The sequence below is a fragment of the Triticum urartu genome, chromosome 1 (genome assembly GCF_003073215.2).
Source record: "Triticum urartu cultivar G1812 chromosome 1, Tu2.1, whole genome shotgun sequence".
Classification (NCBI taxonomy): domain Eukaryota; kingdom Viridiplantae; phylum Streptophyta; class Magnoliopsida; order Poales; family Poaceae; genus Triticum; species Triticum urartu.
Genome location: NC_053022.1, coordinates 317254650 through 317267421, shown reverse-complemented (window position 1 = coordinate 317267421; position 12772 = coordinate 317254650).

The window sequence follows — 12772 nt, the reverse complement described above, 5'->3', positions numbered from 1 at the left end:
ACAGGCCTTTTCCTAGTACTGCATGCTTCAATAGCACCTCAAGGCCACGGCCTGGGAGGAGGGGAGGGGGAATAAGGTGTCTTCTGCCGCAGTGTGGCATTAGCCATAGTTGTGCGGCGCCCGCCGGAGTAGTGTGTTGGATGAACCACAATGGAGCAGCTGTTGGAGACCATGAGAATGAGGGGTGGAACCAGAGGGAGGAGCAGCCGGGGAGATTTGGCCCTACCCGCCGGCCATGTAGCCTAACTGGAGAGAGCATCGTCAAGGACCAGGCCAGATGGGACCAGTGGCGACTGTCGGTGTCAAAACCGGCAGATCTCGGGTAGGGGGTCCCGAACTATGCGTCTAAGGATCGATGGTAACAGGAGACAGGGGACACGATGTTTACCCAGGTTCGGGCCCTCTTGATGGAGGTAATACCCTACTTCCTGCTTGATTAACTTTGATGAGTATAAGGGTTACAAGAGTTGATCTACCTCGAGATCGTATGTTGTGGTCTAAACCCTACATGTATGATGAGTAATGTCATAATAATCTACTGACTAGCCTGGCCTCGGCTTATATAATGTACCAGAGGACTAGGATAACAAGAGTCCTAGTCGAATACGCCGATGGAGAGGAGTCCTTGTCTTGATCACCAAGTCTTGTGGAATCTTCCTCGTGTATATATCGGTTGTCCGAACTGGCCCATGAGCATACAGCCATGGGGGTCCTCGGCCCAATCCAACTGATTCGGAGACGACGTGGTGAGTACCCCCTAGTCTAGGACACCGTCAGCAGCCCCCTGAACCGGTCTTCAAGTTGGGGACGCTCCTCGATTCCTGCGAACTGTTTTTCATCTTCGGTCGTCAGTCTTGAAAATTGGTTCAACAAATCTTCCCATCTTCGATCTTGATGATCGCCGAAGTAAATTCGAAGAGTTTACACGTCGGGTATCCGAGGAGTCCCTTTAAGTTCTCGGCCTTTATCAATGCCTTGTTATTCTTATGCCACACTGATACATCTCCGTCGTATCTACTTTTCCAAACACGTTTTCCCTTGTTTTGGACTCTAACTTGCATGATTTGAATGGAACTAACCCGGACTGACGCTGTTTTCAGCAGAATTGCCATGGTGTTATTTATGTGCAGAAACAAAAGTTCTCAGAATGACCTGAAACTCCACGGAGATTATTTTTGGAAATAATAAAAAATATTGGCAAAGAATCAAGGCCAGGGGGCCCACACCCTAGCCACGAGGGTGGGGGCACGCCTGCCCCCCTAGGCGTGCCCCCCTGCCTCGTGGGCCCCCTGGAGCTCCACCCACCTCAACCTTGACTCCATACATTCGTGTTCGGGGAGAAAAAATAAAGGAGACGGATTCATCGCGTTTTACGATACAGAGCCGCCGCCAAGCCCTAAACTCTCTCGGAGGGGCTGATCTAGAGTCCGTTCGGGGCTCCGGAGAGGGGAATCCATCGCCATCGTCATCATCAACCTTCCTCCATCACCAATTTCATGATGCTCACCGTCGTGCGTGAGTAATTCCATCGTAGGCTTGCTGGACGGTGATGGGTTGGATGAGATTTATCATGTAATCGAGTTAGTTTTGTTAGGGTTTGATCCCTAGTATCCACTATGTTCTAAGATTGATGTTGCTATGACTTTGCTATGTTTAATGCTTGTCACTAGGGCCCGAGTGCCATGATTTCATATCTGAACCTATTATGTTTTCATGAATATATGAGAGTTCTTGATCCTATCTTGCAAGTCTATAGTCACCTACTATGTGTTATGATTCGGCAACCCCGAAGTGACAATAATCGAGACCACTCCCGGTGATGACCGTAGTTTGAGGAGTTCATGTATTCACTATGTGTTAATGCTTTGGTCCGGTACTCTATTAAAAGGAGGCCTTAATATCCCTTAGTTTCCACTAGGACCCCGCTGCCATGGGAGGGTAGGACAAAAGATGTCATGCAAGTTCTTTTCCATAAGCACGTATGACTATATTCGGAATACATGCCTACATTACATTGATGAATTGGAGCTAGTTCTGTGTCACCCTAGGTTATGACTGTTACATGATGAACCGCATCCGGCATAATTCTCTATCACCCATCCATTGCCTATGAGCTTTCCATATATTGTTCTTCGCTTATTTACTTTTCCGTTGCTATTGTTATCATCACTACAAAACACCAAAAATATTACTTTCGCTACCGTTACTTTTGCTACCGTTACCACTACTGTCATATTACTTTGCTACTCAACACTTTGCTATAGATATTAAGTTTCTAGGTGTGGTTGAATTGACAACTCAGCTGCTAATACTTGAGAATATTCTTTGGCTCCCCTTGTGTCGAATTAATAAATTTGGGTTGAATACTCTACCCTCGAAAACTGTTGCGATCCCCTATACTTGTGGGTTATCACACACCTCGGGTTTGAAGTTGTTCCCAGGAGGCAGCGTCCTCTTTCGTCCGAGCTCCAACGCTGGACTGCATTCGAGGTATCTTTTTGCAGCCGAGCACCAACGTCGGACCGCTTCCGAGCACCAACGCCGGAATGTATCCGAGCTCCAACGCTGGACTATGTCCAAGCTCTAACGTTGGACTGTATCCAAGCTCCAACGTTGGACTATATCCGAGGAGTCATAAATCACCTTGGTTCAAAAAAGTTGAAGGAGTTTAGCCGAGCTTAATGCCAGAAATGCCCTCTATGGAGGCAGCCACTAGTGCCCGAGCTTTATGCCGGACTGCTTCCGAGGTGGTGCACCACCCCGACAGCGGGCCGTTTTTTTTTATATTTTTGAATGGTGCAATTTATTCTCTGCCGAAATATATAGCCATTAGCCCTCAAGGTGTGTATCGGTCTAAAACCCGAGATGCACCTGAAGGATGACATAAGACCACGTATCCCAGTAGCCCCTGAGACTCAGGTTGATTCACAAAATCGGCCTGAGGATCAACTCCTAGCTCGACAGAATACTTCGGGACACAAAAGGCGGTGTGCAAATTCCTCGAGACTCAGGTTGGGTGCGGCCGACCAACCTGAGGATCATAATCTCCTCGAAAGCTATATTGCACTTTAAATTTTCTGCATTGGACTATCAATGCAGTAGCCCCCGAGACACTGGTCAGGTGGCAACACCAGATCAGGGGATCGATACACCCCTTTCAATATTAGTGAATGATAAGGCCGAATTAGGGATTGATATCCAGAGTAAAACCACAAATTATGTGTAATGATTCTACGTATCCAAGTACTTTACATCATTAATTCTTGGATCCGCATTGTACAAAACTTTGTTGACTGGCCATCGGCTTCAACCTCCTCGGCCAGAAGCCGGGGAGTGTTTGTCCTACTTTATAAAGCCATTATAAGGGCAAAGATTTATGAAAAACAAGGCAATCCGGCCATACGGTTTTATAAACAAAGGTACGCGGAGAAATATGTTATATTACTTAATGTAAGAAACATCTTCCAAGAAAAATAGTCCCGCTATCGGTTCCTTTCTTTGGGTCGTCATGCGTATCATGATCATGAAACCTCACCTCCGATCAATGTGGGAGGGAAATATTGAGGATTTAGTTCGGGGAAAGTTCCCGAACTCTGTGGTATTAATGAACCAAAAAATTTACTTCCGTCGTTGCTGACCAATGTGATCCTTTAAGATCGCTAGCTTTCGGCTTCACCCAGTCTGAGGTACTAATTGGGATGGCCCGGTAGTAACAATCATAGAGGTGCTCCCTTTACCGCCTAGCCGAACAATCGGTAACGTAGGGGTAAGCACAGGAGCCACGCAACCCAGCTTGGCAAAAATCTTAAGTCAAATTGATGCATATCTATGGTTTTATAACGATGATTACGGAAGGCATCCCTTGTATATTAAATACAAATGATGATGATGATATGTTTATTTTGACTCCGTTGCGACCGTTTATCAGTTGAAAGTGGCCCATCGTCGGCTTCTACCCCTTTGTAGATACTACGCAGGGTGTCTCCGCAACAACAAGACAACCCTTAGCCGACATCTCGGTGCCCGAAGGCGGTTGTGTTAGCAGAAACGGGGCAATCAGATATGCAGGCTTTATAACTTTCACTTAGTCATAGGAGCTTTAAACTAGGGAAGCTAGCTACGAGCCCCCGGTTAGTGTTTGGCGACGTCCGGGGTCAAGCCGTAAACACTTTGGCCAATATTATGAAAGGCCCATCATTTAACATAGTCATCGGATCGCTGACCAGTTTACGCTTATTGTGACAATCAGTTTTCGGCTTTCTCCACTGAGGTGCTTAACCATGCGAGCTGGAAGCACAATCGCAGTGGTTCTCCCTTTGCACACCTAGCCGAACAAAGCGGAACTTAGGGGGCAAGCACAGGAGCCGGGCAACCCAACTATTTGACCGAAGACACAATTTGAAACCGGTGCATATATAGCAATATCCGAGAATGTTTTTGCCGAATATCTAAAGGTGTCCGGCGTTGCACTACGAGACTTATGCTGGAAACACACAAATAGTTTTAAAACTGCCATAAGCTTGGAAAACCAAAAAAACGTCAGTAAAAACTTGACGTCCGAACAAGATCAAGTGTTCAGTGCCAATCCGAAAATTGGAAAAAAAAAATTGTGCTTCTGTCGTGCTTTAACATGACACATCCGATCTTAAGACTTCATGCGGGTCATCCTACGGCTTCAAGCTCCATATCCCAAAGGCGGAGTACTTCTCCGAGGTCATTTTAGCAAACTAAACTTGAGCGGCTTTTAGAGAGAAGATAGGCTATCCGGCTATTGACCATACACTCGATTCGAAAAAGGAGCGGTAGAAAAATATTTTGCAATGGCCAAGAAGAAAACACATTTACTATTAAACAGGTCATATAAATTTTAAGAGCCCCCAAGTGACTTAGGTGAAAGAATTTTATGTATAATGATTGCATGTACCGATGTACTTATATCATATATGTGTTCACCCGAACTTTAAACGCGTCTTAACCGACCGTCGGCTTCTCCTTTTCGGTCAAGGGACGAAAAGTGTCATGTACTCCACCTGTCGAGAGTACCGACGGTGTTTCCGATAACTAGGCAATCAAGCCATAAGGTTGTAACAGACAAAGCGCGCTCAGGGAACTTATGCTATATTACTGACGAAGTGTAAGAAGCATCTTCAAAGAAAATAGTACCTCCACCGATACCTTTCTTCGGTTGCTCATTGTTACTATGAGACTTGTGCAATAGATTTTTTGTACTCATGAGTTCCGTTGTGTGCCGACCATGGTTAAAAACAAAAAGAGCGCTAGCTTTCAGCTTCACCCAGTCTGAGGTACTAACTCGGATGACCCGGCAGTAACAATCGCAGAGGTGCTCCCTTTACTCCCTAGACGAACAATCGGGAACATAGGGGTAAGCATAGGAGCCAGGCAACCCAGCTTGCGGAACACTTAAGTCAACATGGTGCATATTGTGGCGTAATACACAAACAAGGAACGAAGCCATACAAGTATAATCATATGCAATAGGAAAAGCTTCATAAAGGAAGCCCTCAAGTAAACTGGGTATTTGAATTTGCTTGCAACAAACAAGGTTTTGACAAAGAAAGTTTTTCGCAAATGACTTTTTGTCAAAAAAAAGCATAATGCTTGGTCGAACCGAACGAAATTTAAAACTGAAGGTTTTTAAGCATGGAAGCGACTTAGCTGGTTAATGTGCTCGATGTCGATGCACGGCCCGAGCTTACGGCGGGACAAGGTCCCAGCCCCCAAGCCGGTCCCGAGGTGGCAGAGCAAAGAGCTCAGCACTCCGAAGTGGCGACATAGCACGGCCAATGCAGGCCGGTAGTGTGACATCGAAGTCCCCGGCGTGGCTTAATGAAGTAATGACGAAGCCCTCGGTCCAGCCGAGGTGACGTGATACATCGGTACGCCGAGTTGACAGTGCTGCCCGACCCAGATCCTTTACCTGTGCACAGAAAATAGTGCAAGCCGGAGATGATAGGAATAATTATAATAAAATGTTGCATAATTAATAATTTACGCAAAGTGAGTAATAAAAGAAATATGGCCCGTGTGCCGAACACTCGATGAGGTAGAGCTCTCTCAGCAATGTTGAAGTCCCCGAGGCAACTGAACATGTCGGTATGGCGATTCGACCAACAAGGTGATCACGCGAGCCGATTGGGACAAAGACATCGGCTTGCCAAAGTGACCGCGTGACGCAGTCGAAGTCGATCACCTACATAAAATAGTGTGGTCCAAAAAGGATAATTTCTTGTCACAAAAATAATTTATTGAAAGAGATGTGGCCTGGCGCCGAAGTCATGTCGATGCAGGGTGTCGGCGTGACGCGGTGAAGGCGTGGCCAAGCCTGAATTCGCAGGCCGGTCTGAGTTCCGGATGCGGCATTCGCCGAACTGTATACGAAAACTAGCCGAACCACCATGCGACCGTTGTTAATGCGGCCACCATTTGATAGACATGTGTACAGATGATGAAACAAACCAGAGTAATAATTCCTTGGGAAAAATAAACCCAAGCAAGAAAAAAAATACTAGAATTAATAGCACCTGGTTTATCTGTTGTAGCAATCTGAAGAAAGGTTACTCCCAAAATTGGGACTCGATACGCACACCCATTGCCTGATGGGCGATAAAGCAACGGCATGGCGATACTAGCAAAGGTGGACTCGCCGAGACAAAGCCCCCCGGTCCAGCTAATGTGACGAAGCTAGTCGGTTGGTGACGCCGAAGTCACCGGAGTATGTTGATGAAGAAATAGCAAAGTCCCCGGTCTAGCCGAGATGACGGAGCGGGTCAGTAAGGAGACGTTGCAGCTGCCATGTCAGCCGAAGTGTTGAAGCAGTTTGGCGTGATGGACATCGGCTTGAAAAAGCAACAATGCGGCCATGCCGACGCTGGTCATAACTTGTGACGCGGTCAATGCCGGATTGATGAAGTGACCGAGTGGCGATGTCGGCGCGCCTGACCCGTGCAATCCATGGGGCGATGGTGTTGGTGATGATTTATCCTTTGTGATGCCGAACTCTTGTTCAGCTTGTCGAGTTGATGATCTGATAAGGTTAGGCTTGGCTCGATGAAGCGACGATCTGTCTAGTGCAGGTTGGCAGACGTGGAGGAATGTTATCGGACTGGTGTGACACCAACGCGATGGTGAAGAGTGCCTCAAAGAAGGATTAAAATTTTATGGGCACGTGTTAAAAACAACGCACAATACCATAGAAGAAATTCCTTTTAAAAGGTTGTCCAATATCACGTTCATAAAGAAACATGAATTCTGGTCGAATCCGTATTCGTGCAGAAAACACATCCGAAAAGTAATGCACTAATTGGAAGGTTCCCGGAGTTTGGACAGTCGGATCGAGCTGAAATTTTGAGGGGTGGTAGATATAGGAATTCCGCAGCCGATCAATGGCTGGATCTTTCAAAGGACGTCTGAGCTAGGTGCTGGAGACCATGCCCTAAAATCGTCCAGATTCCCGTCCTGATTTGACAGGGCTCCGGTATATCATAGATGCCGGAGATTCCACCATCGGAACTCGACAGAATTTTGCATGGTTGTTGTAGACTTAATTCTGCACAATTCCACCAAAGAAATTGTCAAAGCGATGCTTGAGGAGATGGTGGCAGCGGATACAAGTTTGCTGTTCAGAAAAACAGCACGGTCGACCGAGGGCAATGTTGACGTTGAGCCTCGAGCTCCATGGATGATTCCTCCATGATCTTGATAGAGATCGGAGTTCATGTTGATGAAGGCCCCCGTCCGAACATGACAATCGGAGATGGAGCGCGGTCCTCAATCGATCCAAGGTGACTAGTCAAGCCGGCGGCGAAGATGCCGACGTCACAGTTGATCTGCGGGCGAGCCATTGATCCTTTGTCGATCACACAGCGGAACTCTCAATGAAAGCACCATTGTCGGTGTCAAAACTGGCAGATCTCGGGTAGGGGGTTCCGAACTGTGCATCTAAGGATCGATGGTAACAGGAGACAAGGGACACGATGTTTACCCAGGATTCGGGCCCTCTTGATGGAGGTAATACCCTACTTCCTGCTTGATTGACTTTGATGAGTATAAGGGTTACAAGAGTTGATCTACCTCGAGATCGTATGTTGTGGTCTAAACCCTACAGATATGATGAGTAATGTCATAATAATCTACTGACTAGTCTGGCCTCGTCTTATATAATGTACCAGAGGCCTAGGATAACAAGAGTCCTAGTCGAATACGCCGGTGGAGAGGAGTCCTTGTCTTGATCACCAAGTTTTGTGGAATCTTCCTCGTGTATACATCGGCTGCCCGAACTGGCCCATGAGCATACGGCCATGGGGGTCCTCGGCCCAATCCAACTGATTGGGAGACGACGTGGTGAGTACCCTCTAGTTCAGGACACCGTCACCGACGGCTTGCTGGAGGAACCCTAGCGCTGCAGGTAGGGGATCGAGGTAGAGGGAAAGGGGAGAGGAGATGCAAGCGGGCAGGGCAATGAACTCTTGCGTGTTTGTTTTTACTTGAGGGTCAGGTGTGACGCAGGCGTGAGCAGTTGCATTTTGAGTGTAATATAGGCAGACAACAGAGTTATTTCACTATTCCCCTTCCCTTCAATTTTTAGCGAGCTTCTACCCGAAACACCCCCCTCCAAAGCGTTATAAGTTAAGCCCAAGCCCATAACTCAACAATGACTTCTTTACATCTTGTATGGCTTATTTTCACGATAAGCTTTGAAAAGGCAGAACAGAACTGGCCCTTAACCTGCAATTCAATTGTGCGTGCAATGATGAATCACTCATGCCTGCTATAGTGTACATTTAGGCATCATCATACATGGCATAACCTAATACATGTGCATTCCATTGTAGAATCTGCAATATGCAATGTTTATGTTAGTTCATACGTTGCACATGATTTTAAATGCCCCTTAAATCTGGCCAGTCAAGTGATGGTCTTTAAGCCTCCTTCTTTGCTTCTTTTCTTGATATGTAAGATTTGCTCACATATTTGTTCAATTGCTTGTTTGCATCAGCCAGCCATACTAGGAATATTTGCTTTGATTACTTGCTGTCCTTGACCTAACACTCTAACAGAGCTTGACAACGATTTAAACACTAAGGGCTGTTGTAGTGGGGGCTTGTCTAACTCATAGGTGACATAAAGGTTTGGCTATACACTAAAGTAGGCTCTCCAAGAGAACCTAGAGATCTAGTTCGAAGGTATGCCTAGTTTTTACATAGTGCACACATAGTAAATGCTCATTTCATTGTGTGCAAGTGCAAGAGATGTGGCATTTTTCATTATGTGGTGTTGCTTTGTTATAATCTCATCCTTTTGTGTTGTTCGCAGACTGGAAAGTATGCATATTTATCTTCTGAGGAGACGAGTAACTAATTTGTGTCACCTTGCAGAGGGGGTGCAATGAAGATAAGATTGAGGACTTCCAAGTACAAGATATTAGGAATGAGCCTTCCAAGAGAAGTACGAGCAGCGTTGAGCCTGTTCAACCAGTTAAGGTAAGTCACTGTATCCAACTCAACAGTTCAATTCCTTGTTTGTTTCATGCATAGTTAATTTGCTCTTTTCAATTGCTTTATTTGTCCTCAATTAATGAGATGCCCAAACAATGATGGCTGATGTTGGGTACTTGTATAACTATTAGTTGACATAATTAAAGGCCTTAGCATTTAATTACTCTGGCAAAGTGTGCCTGAAGCTTTGAAGTCTATTAACCAACTATTACTGCATGAGGCTCACAATCTAGTTTATACTAGGCTAATGATTGCATAGTTTTGCTTGTTGTAGTAGGTTTGTATGAATCCCTCTATTGTTCATTATGCTCCCTAAGAATTTAATTGAGCTACAGAATGGCCAACTGCTTTCTTACTTATATGCAACGTGCTATCTAAATTTGTAATTTGTCTGTGTTTTGGATTTGGCCCCAACATCATGCTCCTCTGGTGAGCTAAGAAAGATTTCTGTATGCGAGCTGCACATACTACCATTTTTATAATTATTAAAATAACACCTGCTTATGCTTAATGACGTGTAACATTATTGTTAGTCCTATTTTGCCATGTACAAAATAGTCTGTCTTGCTCGCTTAACTGTTGTAACTATATTTTTGCCCTAGTCATGTGTATTTACAGAAACATTTCAGGATGAAGTGACATCAACACAAAGATCTGCGAGTAGTGCGGCATGGCCATTACCGAATGATTATGGATTGGAATTGGAATGTGCTGATGTTCTCAAGCATCAACTAGAGGTGGCAAGACAACGTGTACATGATTCTCAACGTACAATCAACAAGTTGAGACTGGACTTGCAGGTATTAGATGCAGGAGTCAAAAAATGAAACAAGACACTGAGGTAACCACGAAGGAATTGGAGATTTTGCATACTGAAATTTGTGCTATCTGAATCCGGCCAATCCTATTTTCTGAAGAGGTTATAGTTCAAATGGTAAGTTCTGTTGATGTGTGTCCGTGATGTATGAGCTTTATTTGTCTAGTGTATGTAATTTGTTGTTTGTGTATGCTTTATTATCACTAGTGCCGAACTATAATGCCCAGTGGGTATATTCGGTTGTAATTTCTTTATTGTATAGTGTAGGATTATTCTACGTTTCTATGCCTTAGTATTTTTATTGTATAGTGTATGTTTTTTAGAGGCGATAGTATAGAGTAGGATAATTCTTGAATGTGCTATATCGTTGAAATGGGGGCCAACACGCCCAAACATTTCCTGGAAGCCATACAAACGAACAAACATGTGTAGTCAAAGCGGGCCTTAATTGGGGTGGTCAAAATAATATTAAGTGGATCCCAAATGATGTGGCCCACCGTAACAACGGCTCTTAGCAGGCCGTTAACAGGGCAAAAGCTCGATAGGGCCGTATAAATGGAAATGGCCCGCGGGCCTCTAGCAGGCAGAAATACATGTCAATTTTGTCTCGGCCCTTTTACTTTACGGGCCAGTAAGAGGCCTAAAGTGTTATGGGCCAGAGGAGGCCCAATTTGCAAACTAGGCTTTTAATAGGCCGAAAGTCACGTTGGGCTGAAATGATGCCCTGCGGAAAGTGGGCCCCTAATGGACCCAAAGTCAAAGGCCCAACTGTTGTGCGGGCCATTAATAGGCCGAGAGACAAGATGGGCTAGGAGTTGGCCTATTTACCGAATGGGCCGAGGACAGGCCTAAAGTCACAGCGGGCTAGAATTGGCCCAACTACAGAATGGGCCGAGAAAAGGCCGAAAGATGTTCTGGGCCATTAACGGGCTGGAACTGATGATGGGCTGCTAATAGGCCGAAAGAAGCTTGGGCCATAATTGGGACCAAAGACGTAGTGGGCTGTTAACGGGCTTAAAATGACGATGCGCTGGAAATTGTTAAATCTAGAATGGGCCTTTGATGGGCTGATTCTGTGTAACTTGTATGGGTTGTGCTTGTAAATGGGCTTGACTCAAGTAGCCTGCTAATGGGCCAACCCGCTTATTTTGACAGGCCCGGCCTTTTAACCTGAATGGGCCACTGTTGGGCCGAGACACGTGTTGACGTATCATAGGCGCGTTCCGTCCATTCGCTGGATGACAACTGTCCGAACACCGGGCCCACACATGGATCTGCCGCCAATGAGAATTTTACACGTGGAAAATCCCCATTGGTTCGCGCTGTTAACGGGTTATCGGATCTAAACCGGAACTCGATAGCTTAACGGCGACCCGTTATGGTGGATGCCATGTGTCGGTCACCCTAGACGAAAGCACTTCTATGACGCGTGATTTATCATCATGGAAGTGGACACTTCGGTGATGATAATTTTGGTAATGTCATGGAACACTTCTATGACAACATAGGTATGACTATCTTGATTCTGTCATAAAATCGTCATGGATGTACATGCATGACAGAAAACGTGACCTACTGTGACAAACATGTATCATCACGGAAGTGTATTTTTTTGTAGTGATGTCTTCTTGAAGAACTTATGAAGATAAACTCAGTTGATCATGTGGCAATCAGTATCAATGGCTTCAGGCCAGAACTTTCTTGGAGTCTTGTACTCATCAAGCATCGTGAGTGCCATCTCGATGAGGGTTCAGTTCTTGTGCTCCACGATGCTGTTCTGTTGAAGTGTGTATGGAGCAGAGAACTCATGCGTGATGCCCAATGTATCAAGATAAGTGTCGAGGCCAGTGTTCTTGAATTCGCTGCCATTGTCACTACTAATGTGCTTCATCTTGATGAAATAATTGGTCATGGCGCGATTGGCAAATCATCTGAAGACATCCTGCACTTCAGTCTTATAGAGAATTATGTGCACCCATTTGTATCTTGAATAATCGTCAACAATAACGAAGCCATAGAGATGTGCAGTGGTAGTAAGGGTAGAGTAGCGAGTAGGGCCAAATAAGTCCATGTGTAGCAGCTCTAAGGGATGTGATGTAGTCATGATTGTCTTTGAGGGATGCATGGCCCTAGTCATCTTCCCGGCTTCACAAGCACCACAAAGATGACCCTTCTTGAACTTGACGCCCTCGATGCTAATGATATGCTTCTTCTTCACGAGAGTGTGCAAGTTCCTCATGCCCACATGTCCTAGCCTCCGATGCCAAAGCCAACACTCTGAAGATTTTGCTAGAAGACATACGGCAAGCTGTGGTCCTGCGAAGAAATCGACCATATACAGATCACCTCTTCGATAACCTTCGAAGACTAAAGACTTGTAAGTTTCCATGAGCACAAGGCAACGATATTTTCCAAATATCAAAATGATGTTAAGATCGAA